The 17,492-nt window shown below is 32.4% G+C and overlaps 1 protein-coding gene and 1 long non-coding RNA gene across 3 annotated transcripts in view; one reads left to right on the plus strand and one right to left on the minus strand.

The window, feature by feature from the left end:
* LOC126744077 (diacylglycerol kinase eta) overlaps positions 1 to 17,492 on the plus strand; it is a 764,865-nt gene that overhangs the window by 552,366 nt on the left and 195,007 nt on the right. The gene's annotated exons all lie outside the window — the stretch shown is intronic.
* On the minus strand, positions 10,432 to 12,858 carry LOC126744080 (uncharacterized). Its single transcript, XR_007663054.1, has 2 exons — positions 10,767 to 12,858; positions 10,432 to 10,661 (listed from the first exon to the last, which is right to left on the minus strand). It is a non-coding gene; the product is annotated as an uncharacterized LOC126744080 (long non-coding RNA).

The following is a 17,492-nucleotide window of genomic DNA, read 5'->3' on the forward strand; positions in this document are numbered from 1 at the left end:
CATATTTTGAGGTAACAAATTGTTATTTTGTGAGCTTTAAATTAGCTTCCAAAAATTGTTTGGTTGGGAAAATTTATTATTTTCAAGATTAACACAGTATTGTCTGTGTGACAGTTCAATATCTTTTTTGATTTTCGATCGCAGCTCTATAAATTTAGTTAAATCATATTGCTGATGAAAACGCTTATATTTCTTCCACGAGCTATGTTTATTTCTAATTGATTCAATAATTTCAGAGGTAAACCAGGGTGGATAAGATCGTTTGCGCCTAGCAGTTTTAGAGACACAGTTATTAAGACAATTATAAATTTTATTATAGAAAAGTTTGACGGCAGAATTGATATCATCCACAGATTCCAATATATTCCAGTTAATGTTAAGAAAGCTCTGATATAAAATTCTTAGGTCAGCTTTTTTAAAATTATAAAAAATATTTTCAACTTTACCGCTATTTATTTTTTTGTCAATGTTATATCTAAACTTAATCAACAAGGCTGGATGAATATCTTCTTCTTTAACTAAGAAATCATGGCATCTCTGTACTTCACAAAGATCTGATCGAGATGTAATAACAAGATCCAGAAGCCGTGCCTGGATATTTTCAATAAAATTTATTTGTTTCCAATCAAAAAATTCTAACAAATTATTAAGTTGGTTAACTCTAAATGACGGATTAGCTCCTTTCGAATACAAAATGTACTCTGGAATATTAAAGTCTCCTAGAAACATAATTTTTGAATTGTAAAGGTACGTTAGCGTTAAAATGTAATCAAAAACATCTTCAAAAACCTCTGAAAAACGTCCGGGTGGAATGTAAGTTAAAATAATAAAAAGATTGGTGTGATTAATAATTATTTTTAGGCCAATGATTTCTATGATGCTACGCAAATCGTTAAGAAGAACCAATTTTAGGTTTACGACAGAAAAAGTTTGGTTTTCTTGGAAACAGGCGATATGCTATATCTCTTATAGTATTTTGTATCTTTGAGTTTCGTAAGGAGAAGTAATTAATAAAAGTCTACACAAATTTAACAATGTGTATCCAATTTACCGGCTATTATCATTTTGAACTGGCAATATAAAACTACAGGGAAACGGAAAGCTCCAAACTAATGTGTCAACAACGTAATCCACAACAAATATAAATCTGTTTTCCTATCATGTACAGGCTAAGGTAGATACTAGTTATCACATACACTCTTAAAAATAGGTGAATAAAAATTCAACAATTGTATAGATTTTACATACAATTTGATTCTGGAAATGGTACAGAATCAATTTGTGTAGAATTTCTCTATTCTATTGTGTTTAAACAACTGTGGTTCTATAATCAACAAATTGTGTATCAATTTGATTTATTTTATTGTATATATAGTACACTATTTGTGTACTTAAATTCGACAATATTTTATATTTATTTAATATAATTGTTCAGTAAAAAAGCAAACTCTTAGTGTTTTTTTAACATGGTATGTACAGGAAAAAAACACAATTTGTGCATTTTAAATACACACGTTAGTGTAGGTTGTTTTTATAATATATTTTATTTTCTTTCATTTCAACTATTAAATTTGATTACAAATTGTGTATAATAATACTATATATTGTTTTATAAATTTAAATATAGTATAGGTTACTTATTTTAGGTTTGTATATCAAATTAACATAAGAACTGGAGTTTTTTTTTACAATATTTTGTATTTATATTCATAAAAATTTTAAAATAATCAATATATTTGTATAAAAAAAATAAACAAATTGTTTAAAAATTTAAAATACGTTTTAGAGAATTTTGTCATAAATCTGTGTAATAATAAATTCTAGGGCGCCTGGGAAAAACAGGATAGGTCATAATTTGATTAAAATAAAATAAGTCTTGTAAAAAATGGGAAATAAGTGAGGCCCAACGTTTGGTAAGAAAAGTAGTCATATTAGAAAAATACAGATTGAATATGTATTTTCCTAATTTGACTTATTTTCTTTTTATCAAACGTTAGGCCCCACTTTTTCCCATCGTGTTACTTAATTTACTTATTTAATTTTAAGCAAATTATGACTTTTTTTCCATATTGACTATTTTTCCCAAGCACTCTAACATTTATGTTTTATAAAAATTTTAGTTGCATAGGTAGGGTAAAAAAATTTAATTGTTTTAAAAAAACATTTTTTTATTTAAATACCTTTTAAAAAAGTACACATAACCTGCACAACAAAACCAAAAAACTTTAGTAGTAGTATTACAAATACACATTAGGAACGCAAATAGGAACTTAGTATGTAAATTCTTAGTTGTAAAAACAGGATTTTAAATAAGGCTAATAAACACATACATTTATGTACAGGGTCATTTTTTATATTTGCGTGCCCATAAACAGGGGTACTGTAAGTGATAGAGAAAAACTTTTTATACAAAAGTTGCATACTTTTTTCCGTATTATCTTTTAGATTTGTAAAAAAAAAACAAAAGCTCATTGCAAAGTTAATAAAACAATAGCAATAAGTTGATTTTATTAAATAAAACGCCCTATATATTTTCTGCTAGATCTAAAGACCTTTTTTCAACGAAATACAACAAAAATTCTTATGTAGGTACATACCTACATATTAACAACATACAGTTTTAAGCTAAGGGTTTTCTTTACAGGTACATAATAATATGCTCCTGGAGTTGGTCCAATAAACCCCACTCCTTAAGTTTATCTTCAACAAATATATCCATTTTTTTCTTATGCAATTTTAACACTTTTAACACTTAACGAAACGAAAAAACTTTAAAACAAATTAATGCCGGCCGGTTGATTGAAGGACTGAAGAATGAACAGTTGAACACCTGTGACACTGGAAATTATAGCAATGCTGCCAAATCAAATGTATCTTAAAGATTACACCGTCAATTAAAAAAGTTACGTTTCCTTTTTCCTTGCGCGTGTTATTATCACGATATTATCTAAATAAATAAAATTAGAACTTATGCTAATTGGGCTTATTTTTAAATATCCTATTAAATCATTTTCAATTAACAACTTTAAATCGACTGCAAATTTTGATGCATACCTTTACAACTGTTTAATATTGAATTTGGCAACATTGACGCTAACAACGAAGTCCTAGCGGCAAAGGCAAGGGCGTCGGGCGCGTCCCCCTTTTTACACAATTGTGTATTATAACTACACAATACATGTTTTAAAATTCAATAATTGTGAAGGGCTATTAGCAAGAATCTTTTTTATTCTACACAATTGTAAATAAAATCAACACAAGCCAGAATTAAAAATTGTAGTAAAAATATACTTGGTTATTAGATTTTTTACCAAACTACATTGGATTAAAAAAAAATGTGGAATATTTATACACATCATCTTAATAATTAATATCCACTTATGGTGTATTAATTTAATATGCAATAATTGTATGAATTATACACATTAAAACATATACAAAATGCCTGAGAATTTTTATACAGGACTGTGAGATTTTATCTAACAATTGTGTATTAAAATTAAACATTTTTTTTACACAACAAAATGTGAAAAAATTCATCGGGATTTTTCTATGTGTACATATATATCTATAGATGAAAAATGTATGTACAAATTAAAAAGAAATGACCAGATTAGCCCCCTGTAGTGCACCAGATGTGGGAATAAACGCACTTGACCCACAGCAAGGTGATGCCAATCGTAAAAGCACAATAGTATAAGGGTATATACCAGGGAAGTAATCCGAGCTGATCTAAAAAATAAATTGTTTCGTTAATTTGTTATTAAATGATTTCATTAAAGTAAATATTCAGATAAAATCTGATGAACCGCAGAGATAAGTTCTAAGCGATCTTATAAAAAGAAGCCATAATGGTTAGTTGAAAGTGAAACCTGTTAAACAATAGAATTATAATCTCAAAAGGTTTGAAACTATTGCTAAGTATATAAATATAATGGCAATCATTGCAGATAGTTTTTTTTTTGCGAATTTCACTTTGAAAGATTTCCATACATTCATTAGCTTCAAATAATGTTTATCAGTTTTCAAAATCCGATTGAAATTTTGGAAGCGGAAATTGATGAGAACATATCTATGAAATCTAAGGAGTAAGAAAACGAATATATTTGATGTATATGAATAGACTTCATAGGGATACGCTGAAAAAAGCCAGCATAACCTCTTCAGACTCTTTAATATCTTCAGACTGATCCATTAGATGAGTCTAACAAAATATCAAGTACTGTTAAAAGACCAAAAGGATAAAAGGATGGCTTGAGGAGAGGCAATATTTGCCTTTACATAACTCGTTATCATTATGAGAAGATTTTTAGTCACAATATACTTTCTCTTTTTTGAAAATATTATTTTTTCTCCGTTTCTTATCAACGTCTACATCTTTGTTGTCTTAGAGAAGTTGACTCGTTAAAAATTGAATTGTGTCGAAACTATAACACTAAAAAATTGATATCCAATCTGCATCCAGTATTACATTAAACAAAAGAAGGAAGTTAGCTTTTCTAAGACTCTTTATTTCAAAATTTGGTTAAATAGAGGTGGTTAAAATAGCTTTTAGCTTTTTTTGATATTTGTGATAAGGCAAGGTTTTTAATGGCGCAAGCTTTAAGGTTTGCCACTAGGAAGAACTAGAAAACCATAGAAAAGTATATCTAAAACAATCGTTGCCATCCCGATGTAACCGGATTTCAGAGTGAGGAAGAAATAAAATTGCATGGTGCCCTCTACTGTATCAAAATATTCCGGAGTTAAAATACTCCTCTGGTTCCGGATGAAGGCTGTTCTGGGAAGTTTATCAGGCGTAAAACATTTAAGAGTGGATCTATGCAATATAAGAAGTCTGAACATGAGCATAAATCACATATAGCACCAACATCTGCAAAGGAACAAACCTCACATTTTAGCTCTAGTAGAGACAAAAGTGAACTCTGAAATTCACAAAGAAGGCCGTTTTAAGCCTAATTATGTCCGGACTTAGTTTGCCGCTATTTTCGTCAATTCGCTTGTTATGTGAGACAATATGTCTTGGCATATTGCATCATGTAACGGGAATAGCTAAAGAGGCTTCTTAAAAACTTGAAACTCTCTTCAAAAATGAAAAAACTATATACAGCGGAACTCCTTTCAATGCTCTACAAGACTCAGATTCATCCATCTCTTGAGCCTTGTTCTCACATATAGAGCTCTGAACTTAAACACACTTTAAAGTTGTTTGAGTCCATTCAGAACAGGGACATACGTCTTATAAAGAGAAAAAAACAAAACAAACCCAAAAAAAGAAAAGAAAAGTTACAATCTCAAGAATTATCAAAAAAATTAAAACAAATAACTAATATAAAAATTAAATATTTATATTTAATTTTATATATACAGGGTTACTGGTAATTCGATACATTCCTTTGGAGATGTGATAGGGGAGGGGGTAAGAAGTAAATTGAACCCTAATATGTATTATGCAAAAGTTGATAGTTTTCGACATATTTAATTTTTTCTGTTTTTCTTCAAAATGTAGACCTCAGTGGTTTAAAAGGCAGTTTCCAGAAAATCCGCTGTATATTTTTTTAACTTTTTAGGCAAAATACATGCTCAACACAATAGTGTTACGTTTGTAATGGCAAAAGTCCCGCAAATTGTTGTAACCATAGGTAAATTCTCGATGCAAAGTGTAATTTTTTTTTCTTAAATAAAATACTACACTTTCTAGTGGATATTTTTTGTAAAAAAATTATGCTACATTCTTCAAAATTTACGTAAAACTTTCTTATTATCTAAGCTAACTCATAGGCTATAAATGCTACCAAAAATTTTAACAGAATTTTGTATTTTTATTATTAATAGTAAGAACGCACTTGAAAAATGCCAAGTGGTATTTACTTCTATGGTATTTAAGTACTATAGCAACAATTTGTTTTTTTAATTTTATTGTTAAAAATTTGATATGTAGATAGTCTGACAGCAATAATTGTTGTGGAAAGTAGTTAAATTACGAGTTTTGAGTTTATTTTTCTTGTGTTTTCAAAGAAGGTATTCTATTGGTTTCTGCGCTATGGCCACGTTTACTAACGCTGAATATGCAGATATTATGTTTGTTTATGGGTTTTGCAATGGTAATGCCGCGGAGTCTCGCCGAGAATACCAACGTCGCTCTCCGAACCGCCGCATTCCAAATGTCCGTGTTTTCGCTTCGACCTACCGAGCTATCGCTGAAACTGGATCCGTAAAACCAAGAAGAGGTGACGCTGGCGCTCCTCGCGTATATCGAGCAGAAGATGAGGAGGAAATATTAAGACATTTTGAAGACGATCCAACCACATCCACTAATGCCGTAGCGCAGCAAACAGGATCATCGCAATGGAAAGTTTGGTCCACGATTCGGCAAATGGGAAGCCATCCTTACCATTATACGCCTGTCCAAGGATTGGAAGAAGGGGACCCGATAAGAAGGGTAGAATTCTGCAGATTTATTATAAATTCTGATGCAGACAATAGAACTTTTTCAACCGACATTTTGTGGACGGACGAGTCAAAGTTTAGTCATGAGGGCATTACAAATTTTCATAACCTTCATTTTTGGGTCGAAGAAAATCCCCGTTTAACAAGAGAAACCAGTTTTCAAAGAAAGTTTTCTGTAAATGTGTGGATGGGACTTATTAGCCGGGATGTAATAGGACCACATTTTTTCCCAGACCATTTAAACGGGGATATTTATGAAAATTTTTACGACATGACCTACAAGATCTTTTTGACGATATTCCTCTCGCCGTTAGAGGACGAATGATATTTCAACCTGACGGCTGTCCAGCTCATTTTCGGCGGTCAGTTCGGCAGTTCCTGGATGAACGTTTCCCGAATCGTTGGATTGGTAGGTCAGGTCCAATAGCTTGGCCAGCATGAAGCCCTGACTTAACCCCGCTTGATTATAGCATATGGGGTCAAATGAAAGCACTGGTTTATGCAACCCCAATAATTACCCGGGAAGATCTTATCCAAAGAATAACCAACGCTGCCCAGCAGATCAGGAATACCATAACAACTAGAACAACAAAGACTGAAATGAGAAGGCGCTGCCGAGCCTGTATTCGCAATAGAGGCTCTCATTTTGAACAAGATTTGTGAAGGTAAATACTGATAAATGCGTTACTTTACAATTTATAATAAAAATACAAAACCATGTCACCTAACTTTTAAGCATTTGTATCCTGTGAGCTAGCTTAGGTAATAAGGAAGTTTTAAGGAAATTTTGAAGAATGTAGCATAATTTTTTGTCAAAAAATATCCACTAGAAAGTGTAGTATTTTATTTAAGAAAAAAAAAATACACTTTGCATCGAGAATTTACCTATGGTTACAACTATTTGCGGGACTTTTGCCTTTACAAACGTAACACTATTATGTTGAGCATGTATTTTGCCTAAAAAGTTAAAAAAATATACAGCGGATTTTCTGGAAACTGCCTTTTAAACCACTAAGGTCTACATTTTGAAGAAAAACAGAAAAAATTAAATATGTCGAAAACTATCAACTTTTGCATAATACATATTAGGGTTCAATTTCCTTCTTACCTCCTCCCCTATCACATCTCCAAAGGAATGTATCGAATTACTAGTAACCCTGTATAATAAAAATTAGGAAAATTAAATTAACTACAATATACCTACTAACTATAACTAAAATACATGGGTCTTAATCCCAAGAGTAATGATCCACCAAGATATCGACAATCACATATACCAGGGAGAAAGTTATATCACACGCGTGACAGATCCAATTAAATATAGCGCATATTGTATATAGTGGCAATTTTAAGAGAATGTTAGTATGTGGCCTTAGCAGAAAAAAAGTTAGGGGAAGCCTAGGCACCATGAAACGTACACCAGAAAGAAGTACAGGACTATCAATGAATCCATTCAGTAACCCATGCTGGAATTTTACAGAGAAGATAATTCTTCTGAGATGTAATGGATGTAGATTGAAGCGTTCCAATAGTTGCCGATGATCAAACCCTCTAACTGGATATATATCATCCTGCCTGAAGGCCAAATACTTAGCAAATCTACGCTGAATAGATTCTAGGAGACGTACGTGGTTCTAATAGAGCGGGTTCCATATAATGCAGCCAAGCTCCAGTTTTGATCTCACAAAGCAATAAAAAAGGAGTCTTAGTGTGGAACGAATTTACATTCGGAAGCAAAGGTGATACCAAGATCAGTAATTTGCTCTAATCTGATAAATGAAAACAGCTTATAATAGGGCATATTTCACATACATAGTATATATTTGTTGGTCTCTCATCATAAAATCAAATAAAAAACTTTAAAAAAAAAGGTATAACAAAAACATTCACTCTGGTGTATTCCCAGAATGCACTAGACCGATGTCTCGTCTCAGTGAACACAGGACGTGACTATGATATGACCATAAAACAAAATAAAAAATAGGCAATGCAAGCCTTATAAATAAATGCTCTAAATGTTTAATGTGAGAAATTATAACAAAACAAATTTTTAAATAAATATGTTTGTAGTGTAAAGCCAGCAGTATCAGCGTTATTAAAATTTGTTGAAGAGAACTCAACAGAACAAATTCTATAGCTCAAAGTCTTTCTTCATGTTTTTCTTGTAATATGGACTAAAGGAAATTGAAAAAATCTGTTAATAGTATATTTATTAGAACCATTTCAAATATACCTACACTTACATAAAGGATATTTGCAGGTAAATTTTAATCATTTTTTTAATTGTGGAAAAGGAATCAAGTTTAAAAATTAAATATTTCAAAAATGAAACATCTTGATTGAAACCAACTGAATTTGATTTTATTCCAGACTAAAAATCGACAATACAAAAAAATCACAGTAATCAGTAATCACATTTTCTTACTGGATACCGGGAATTGCTGCAAATCAAATAAGACAATACTCTGGATATTGAAAAAGATATATATATATATATATCTTGATATATATATATATATATATATATATATATGTATTATATATTAACGTTGTACTTCTTATTTTCAGCTTAGTTTGCATTTCATTTTTATTGTCATTTATAGCCATACAGCTAAAGTTAATATGTCTTTTACGAAATTTATACGTTAGTAACTAAGTTGTGTTTTTAAAAAAGAGATTCTACAGTAATCGATTTTCGCTAACGATGTTAGCATCTTCGTAAGAATACTAAATTAAAGCTCCCTGTAAGTGGCCTTGTATACTAAGAATGTACCTTATATACTAAACACGTATCGAGAGTAAAATAAAGAGATTTGGTTAGTGGTAAGGCTATTTTGTGATTATTCCAAAGGTTCCAATCATAGAACCAATACATCTGTTTTGCTTCCATGCATCTTTTTATTTCATTTTATTTTTGTTTCTTTAATATTTTTTACATAGTCGGATAATTTATATACCTGAGCAGAAAAATGTTGACGACGAACCTAGTTGCCATTACCGCGCGCGCTCGATGTACTGCTACTACTGCTTTTACGGCTGCTAATTTTTATATGCTAAGGGCCCGACCCATTTTATCCCCCTTTAAGCTAACTTATGGGTAAGTCGAGCTTCATTACACGATAATTGCTTATTCTTTATACATTTACCGCCAAATATAAATACTAAGGACTGGCTCAGGGTACAAAGAAAGGCTGAAGTACTAAAATCAGCTGCCCCTTCTCAAATACAGTCTATTTTCCTTCTTAGATCTTTACATAAGATCTCTAAATTACTACAACATCGACTATTTAAATTTCAAGTTCTCTTTAGATACTAATCATAAATCTTAGCAAATATCTGAATATTCCACGGTCCACACAATACAACACTGCTATGTAGGTACCAAAATCATGTGTATATCTTAACTTGGAAATTGGTTAAAATAAGAAATACTAAAAACTGTTACTATTTTATTTTCTATTCCAGTTTATTAAAGAAGAGTCAGACCTCGAAGAATTAAAATACGCTTTTTAAAATTTGTTGCTGAACGAAAAACCGTCTTTACCTCAGAAATGATAATTTGGGGCTGAATCATACTAGGTAATAAAACTCAAGAGTATTTCCACAAGGCAATTAAATTCCCAGGGATATATTAACTAAATTTTAGAGACGTTTGCTATATCATAATTAACTTACAAAAGTTGTGATTTCGTCAAAAGTATGATACTATGGTTTGCCCAGCATAACATACAATAGAAACAGAATTCATTCAAATGGAGCGGAAAAATATTGAATTTCTCCAAGAAATAATGCGAATTTTTCAGCATAAATCTAAGCGTTTATTATTATTTACCTCAAATATATATTTATTTAGAGAATATACTATTTAACAAATATAATGGTGTTAAAGTAAAATCTAATTTACAGATCGTGCAAGTAATTTAAATACCTTTAAGGTTATTATGAGAATTTCTACCGTACCTAAATATTAAATGACAAGTCCTAAATATTCTTTTTATTCAAAGCACCCTTTATAAAAAAGCCCTATTGTACAATATGAACTCTGTAATTCCGTTCCCAACGTGATTTCATGGTTTTATGAACCGACTCCTTATTTGCTGTATTCATGGCTGGCCTTTAATAACTGAACGACGACAAATGGCTCCGTAGAATCCAGGTCACGAATTTTCTTATAACAGCATAAATTTAAAAATAAACTCGCAGTCCGGATCCTAGATATGATTGAACTATATTTTTATGTAAATTATTTTAAATCTTCGTTCCAGTTTTATAAAATTAATACTCTATATAAACTCCTTTTCTGAAATTATTTTTACCTGAAGAATTGCCTGTCCCAAAGCACTAATCCATAAGCGACATATCGTTCCTAACAAGGGTAAATAAAGCCTTCATTAGTGTTAATGAATTTTCTTGATGTCGGGCATTTTCGTAGGCCATTACTTCAATTTACGAATAGGCGCTTTACGACCGTTTAGAGCCGAATATTAATTTTAGGAGTTTTGTGCTAACATATAACTAAACTTATTTATAAGTTAATAACACTTTTTTAGGAGTTGTTTTTCATGAAGGTTCAAGTCTTTTTTCCTTTGAATCGTTTTTGGTACTACATAAAAATAAATGAGGTTGTATGAAAGATTAAAACCAGCGAACGAACCATATTAATTTGGACGCCGGATCGAGAACGAGAAAGAGAACCTTTTTAGTTACGTGCCACTTCCTTTTTATTTGAAAACCATTGAGTGCTGAAGCAATGAGAGTTTTATGTCGTGTGTAATATTATCACACGATTTGATTTATTGATTTATGGACCAGCCATAGACGCCATGAAGCAGGTGGCAAGGTTGCAGATAAGAGCAAGTCACATCGGATTTTCTGTTGGGTTTATCAATAATTTTAATCGTAATGTAGATCTTTAATAAGACTTTTTGAGGGCTCGTAAAAATTGTTTATTGAGGAAGAAAAGCGTTCAGTTATGTCATGATTAATGGTGGATGATTTGTCGATGGATGGTAATTATTGATAAATTCTTCTGTAACTTTATTCATCCATTTAGGTTTGTTGTGCCTGGGGTACCTTGTGTTCCTTTACTGCGCCCCAGGGTCTATTGTGGCTTCCTTTTAGGTGCTTATACTTCCCCAATTAAGTCCGCCCTCTTTAAGAGTTCGATAATTTGATTGGGAGAAGCATTCCTAATGTCTTCCGTCTTCGGTAAGAGAATGCCGAAGATGGCCTGCCTGATTCTCTCTAGTGCTGGATATCTGCATAAGATGTGCTATGCAGTCTCGTCTTCCTCCATGCATAGTCTGCACTCGGCCATTTCCGCCAAATCCATCCGATTCATTTGGTGACGCAGTCTGCAGTGGCTGATATACATTCCCATTAGGGCTTTTAGGTACCTACTTTCTTTTAAATTCACTTATGGTATCTGTTAGCTTCCTTGTTGCGTTCAGTATGAAAGCCTTCGCATGGTTCTGTCCTGGTAATGCCTCCCAGTAGCGCTTTGCTTTATTGTGCACCAGGTTTATGATTGTGTGTTTTGCTGTGTTGTAGGCAATCTCTAATGCTGGTTTTGAACCTATCAGGTTGAATTTTGCACCTTTTTTGGCTAGCTTGTCAGTCGCCTCATTTACCGTACGCCCAGCATGTCCCAAGATCGATGTTGGGGTAATTTTGCTCCCTTCCCCATGCAGTATGAACTCGTTTTTGCAGGTCCATATTGCTCTAGATGTGCAGGTAGCGAATTCTAGCGATTTTAGAGCCGCCTGACTGTCACTGTAGATTTTGATGGTTCTATTCTCACGTTTCATTTGATTCAGCATTCTTACATAGATTTCAATATCATGTACTTGATGTACTAAATTGATGAGTGTTTTCCAAGACAGATAGATACTTCTGTTCTTGGGTTAGTGCAGTATATTTCAGCTCCCACTTCAAAATTGGTTTTGGTTTGGAGCCGTTTGGATATACTCGGATGTCCGCTTTCTTTTGTTCCATAGGGTTCTGATCACAGTCCACTCGGACTGGTATGTTGACCGAGTATGAATTGTACTTCGTATTTTTCTTGGCATTAGGTCTGATTGCATACCAAATGTTCAGTTGATTCCATCCAGGCTTTGTTTGCCGAGATGCTATTAATGACCTGGTGCAGCCTGTAAGTAGTTCTTATGGATTCTCCCTGCATCTAATCTGTATCCATCTAATCTGTATGGCTTTTGAGCATCAGCTTCGTGGATGACGTTACTGCTAAAAGTCTTTGGATAATATCTAGACTTAAATCACACGAAACTTTTGAAATTAAACGTTTGGTAAAATTTTAATAAAATTTAAACAAGAGTCCTCACTATTGTCTCCGACTCGTTGTTTTGAAGTGGATAAGCTTCTACAAATTTTGACAAGTCACACTTCAAAGTTAAAATATATTTTTTTACCTTGGATGTCTACAGGTAGACAGAGGACCCACAATAGGTAAGGTAACTTTAAAACTACAAGACAGCCAGCGGCCTATGATTATTATAAGCAATTGCGCAATTTCACGACGGCAGCGATTCGTAATGAGAAAAAAGCCTTTTTACGAACAAAATTTAGGGAAACCTTAGCAGAACTGAAAAAACTTAATGTTGTTAAAAATAGACAAAAGACAATTCCTTCAGAATTATGTGATGTAAACTTAATTAATAATTTTTTTACCTCAAACTGTACTAATCCGTATCAAGCAAATGAGAATCTGCTGCAGTTTTATGATAATAATTTAGTTAAAAATGTTGAACATGATTTTCAATTGCAAGAAATAACCGAAATCGAGTTAATAGAAATTATTTCTTCCATAAAAAGTAAAGCTTATGGTTGTGATGGGCTTAATATTATATTAATTCAGATTTGTTGTCCATTTATTGTCCCCTTTGTGCATCACATAATAAACGAATGTTTGAAAAATTCAGTATTTCCAAATATGTGGCAACACACCTTAGTCACGCCTTTGGTCAAAATAGCTCAACCAAAGGAACTTTATCTCCGATCTCCGATCAATAAGCATTCTTTCCGTTCTTTCCAAAATTCTCGAAAAAGTTGCAAATAATCAAGCTCGAGTATTTTTGAACAGTCATGAAATTTTGCCACTCAAACAATCAGGGTTTCGTCAAGGATATAGCTGTGCTACGGCTATGGCTGACGTGACAGATGACATTTTCCGAGCGTGGGGAGTTTACTGCTTTAATTTTACTTGACTACACAAAGGCATTCGACTTAATTAATCATAGGATTTTATTATCAATTTTAAGTTATATAGGATTTTCAAGAGATGCTATAACATTTTTAAATCATTTTTGGGTAATCGCAGCCAGCAGATCGTTTTGAATGGTATAAAATCTAACTCAGCACCTTTATCAGTAGGTGTTCCTCAGGGAAGTATCCTGGGACCATTGTTGTACACAATTTATACATGTCGATTTAAAGACCATTTAAAATTTTGTTGGTAGCTACAAAATTTGTATGCGGACGACACCCAACTCTATCTTCACTTTCACCCAAATAATACAGAAATTGCCAATAGAAATATAAATTTGGATTTAAAAAGTATAATAGAAATCTCAACGTATCACGATCTAAAGATAAACCCTTCAAAATCATCCGTTACTGTATTCGGAGGAGATAAAAATAATAGATTGAGAGTTAGCAAGGAGCTTAATATACAAATTAACAACGTCACCATTCCATTAACTAACACGTCCAAATCATTAGGACTTGTTATTGACTGTGATCTTCGGTTTCATAAGCATGTCACAGAAAAGCTCCGGAAAGCCTATGGTGCTCTTAAACTTATTTATGATCAAAGAAAATTTTTAAATAAAAAATTAAAAAAACATCTATGTGACTCCTTAGTGCTATCCAACTTTAACCACTGTGACACAGTATATGGCCCATGTTTGGATCAGTTTGATTCTCGTAGAATTCAGAAAGTACAAAATGCGTGCCTTCGCCTTATTTTTGGGATACGCCGCAGAAATCGGATCTCTCATAAGCTTATAGACATCGGCTGGCTTAATATGTATAACCGCAGAAAACTACACTTCATTTTATTGGGCTACAAGGTAATAAAATTTAAATCTCCCCAAAACTTGTATGATAGAGCAGATTTTAGAATTAACAACAATAATTGTAACTTACGCAATTTACATCTTCTTACTATTCCTCGACACAGAAAAGAACTTTTTAAACGAAGCTTTTCATATGATTTGGCTTCCAGTGAATTCCTTAAATATTACATCATTTAATCTGGCCTGTTCTACTTTTTAAAGAAAAACTGAAGACATTCTGTTTTTACGTCAGTAAATAAAGTTGGTCTTTTATTTTGATTTTGATTTTTTGTGTGATGTCGCTGAATGTGTTTTTGTATTTTTAAGTTTCAACTGTTATGATTTGTAATTTTAAATATTGGTACTGGTTGTAGAGCAAATTTTTTTAATGTTATATTTTTTACATTTTTTTAGAAAGCGCCTAAATAGTATCTGGTCTGCGTACTAGAATACTGACGTAACACGGCCTTTTATTTTTCATAGACGTATATAGTGTATTTCTTAATTTTTATATTGTATTTTGTACTTGTTTATAAAAAGTAATAAATTTTGATTATTATTATTATTATTAATATTAATATCCAAGAAAACTCTTTCAAAAGCGGAGGACGCGGTTGTAGCTACAACCATTGGTTCGATATTAGGTAGCGAATTTTTGTATTTTTTACAGTTGCAGCACTTCTTCATGAACCTGTCTACATCGTCTTTAAAATCTGCCCAAAAGCATTGTTTTTTAATGTTATTATACATGCGGTCTATTCCCGCGTGACCAGCCGTTGGCAATGTGTGGTAGTCGTTTAAAAAAAGTTATCTCAACTTCCTATCGTATATCTTTAATTCTGCATAATTGAAACTCGCTGCTACCTATAATTTGCAATTTATTCTTGAGTAGCATTCAGTGTTTAAACACTATTCGAAGTGTGCAAAGTGTAAAAATGTAATGCGCAAAGATTTTAACATTTTCTATGGATATATTAATAAAATTTGACTGTGTTTTATGTCCTTTTACGCGTTTTGTACAGTCTATACCGGTGTAGTGTTTTTACGTAGGTGAGCCAAAACAAACCGTCACGGAAAATTACTTAAAGTCTTAATTCGATTGTTTAAAATTGCAAGCCACAATATCGATAAAAACAGTCTTGAAGATTTCTTTCCTTATCAGCATTAAGCGGTTGGGAGGAGTTTTTACAGTGTGTAACATTTCGCGTGTCTGCATTATTTTCATCATTATCGTTGATGTTATAAATTAAGTTATTTGTATACTTCAGTTTACATGTCGTATACAAAAGTGAATGTGAATAATGAGTCGTACCTTGAAATGCTACAGCAACAAATTTTTTTAAGCTATAAAGACTATAAAGCTGAAAGGATACAACATAGTATGCTCCTCTGAATGTCAGAAAAGTTTTAATAAAGAGGAAAACACTATAAAGAGCTATGAATTAAAAATTACTGAACTACTTAAAGAAAATAAGGAAAGGCATATTATTACGCTCAGGAGAAATAGTATGATTTTTGAAGATCAAGTTTCTGAGACAGAAAAATAATGTTCTTATCCTGCTGATATTCTTAATAAACAAAACAAGGAACTCTCCGTCGAAATTTTTGAACTACAAGTAAAAGAGAAAGACCTACATTTGTTAACAACATCTTTGAATAAAAAAGGAAAAGCACGAGTTCGCTGTCAAACTAAATAAATTAAATTCCATGAATAAAGACCTAATAGTAAACCTGATTGTCATTAGGATGGAAAATGCTGTCCTTAAAGCTTCAGAGAGATGTTACAGCTTTAGAAACCTGGGTGTTCCAATTTGAAACTTGCTGGAACTGCTTCATTACTGGTTCATGACTTTTCAACTAATGATTTTGTTATTTCTCTTCTTAAAATCCTCTAATTATGTCTACCCCTTATGTGGGTCTTTACTTTAATATTTTATACAATAGCAACCTATCACTTTTTAGAACTTTTCATAATAACAACATAGATCTGCACAAAATAATTGAATCTAATCACGCTTATGATTTTGGTTCTGGCTTGGCTAGATTGTTGTATATGCATATCACAGGTAAATATCTTAAGCCTCACTTTGCTATAAATTCTATTAATGACAGCTCTTCTATTGACGAGTGCGCTTTTTTAGAGTAAATTTACCCTCTGATCTATTCTTCATCTTCCTACTAAATATTCAATCTATTTGGAAAAAATCTGATGAGTTTTATATTCTTTTAGAAGATTTAAAATTTCGTCATTAAGTTTGCATTACGGAACATTGGCCGAAGCTTAGTGAATCAGTTTATTTACCCAACTACACTATTCTTTCTAAATTTAGCAGATCTAGTTTTATTCATGGAGGTACACTGCTGTTAGGAACAGGTAGGCGGAGGATAGATTCAATCTTATTAGTGTAAATAAATGTATCTTAATATTATGTATCCTAATATTATTATTTGCTACAATACAGATATTTAAAGTTAGTCTAGCATAGCAGAAGTAAATTGGTCATACGTGATTAAGTAGGTGGTGAATGACAAATGGGTGACAGTTGCATTAATCATTTAGGATTTACAGTATTGTCATCGCAAATTTTTAAAGTATTAAGAATGCCGCAGCTCTTTAAGCACGCATAATATGCCCAGTTGATTTTCATTTATGGCAACGAAGTGCCAAAGCATCTTGTAGAGAATATGGTCGATGATTTCCGAACAGACGATTAAAGGACGATGCCCACTGAATCGGATCGGCTTGGTCGGTTTGGCACGTTCGGTCCGTTCAGTCAGTAACTGGCACTCATACAATCGGCAGAACGAAGACACGACGACGTTTAAAAGTAGTTCGACTATTGGAGCATGTAGAAGTATTGTGATTAAGCTCCCGTTTAAGCGTTTTTTAAAAAAATGAGCAGTTCCTGAGATTCTGAAGAGGATGTTATGATTGCAGTAGCCTGTGAGAAGCGGTAGAAAAGCGTAGGA

This window comes from Anthonomus grandis, chromosome 13, assembly GCF_022605725.1.
Source record: "Anthonomus grandis grandis chromosome 13, icAntGran1.3, whole genome shotgun sequence".
Taxonomy (NCBI): Eukaryota; Metazoa; Arthropoda; class Insecta; order Coleoptera; family Curculionidae; genus Anthonomus; species Anthonomus grandis.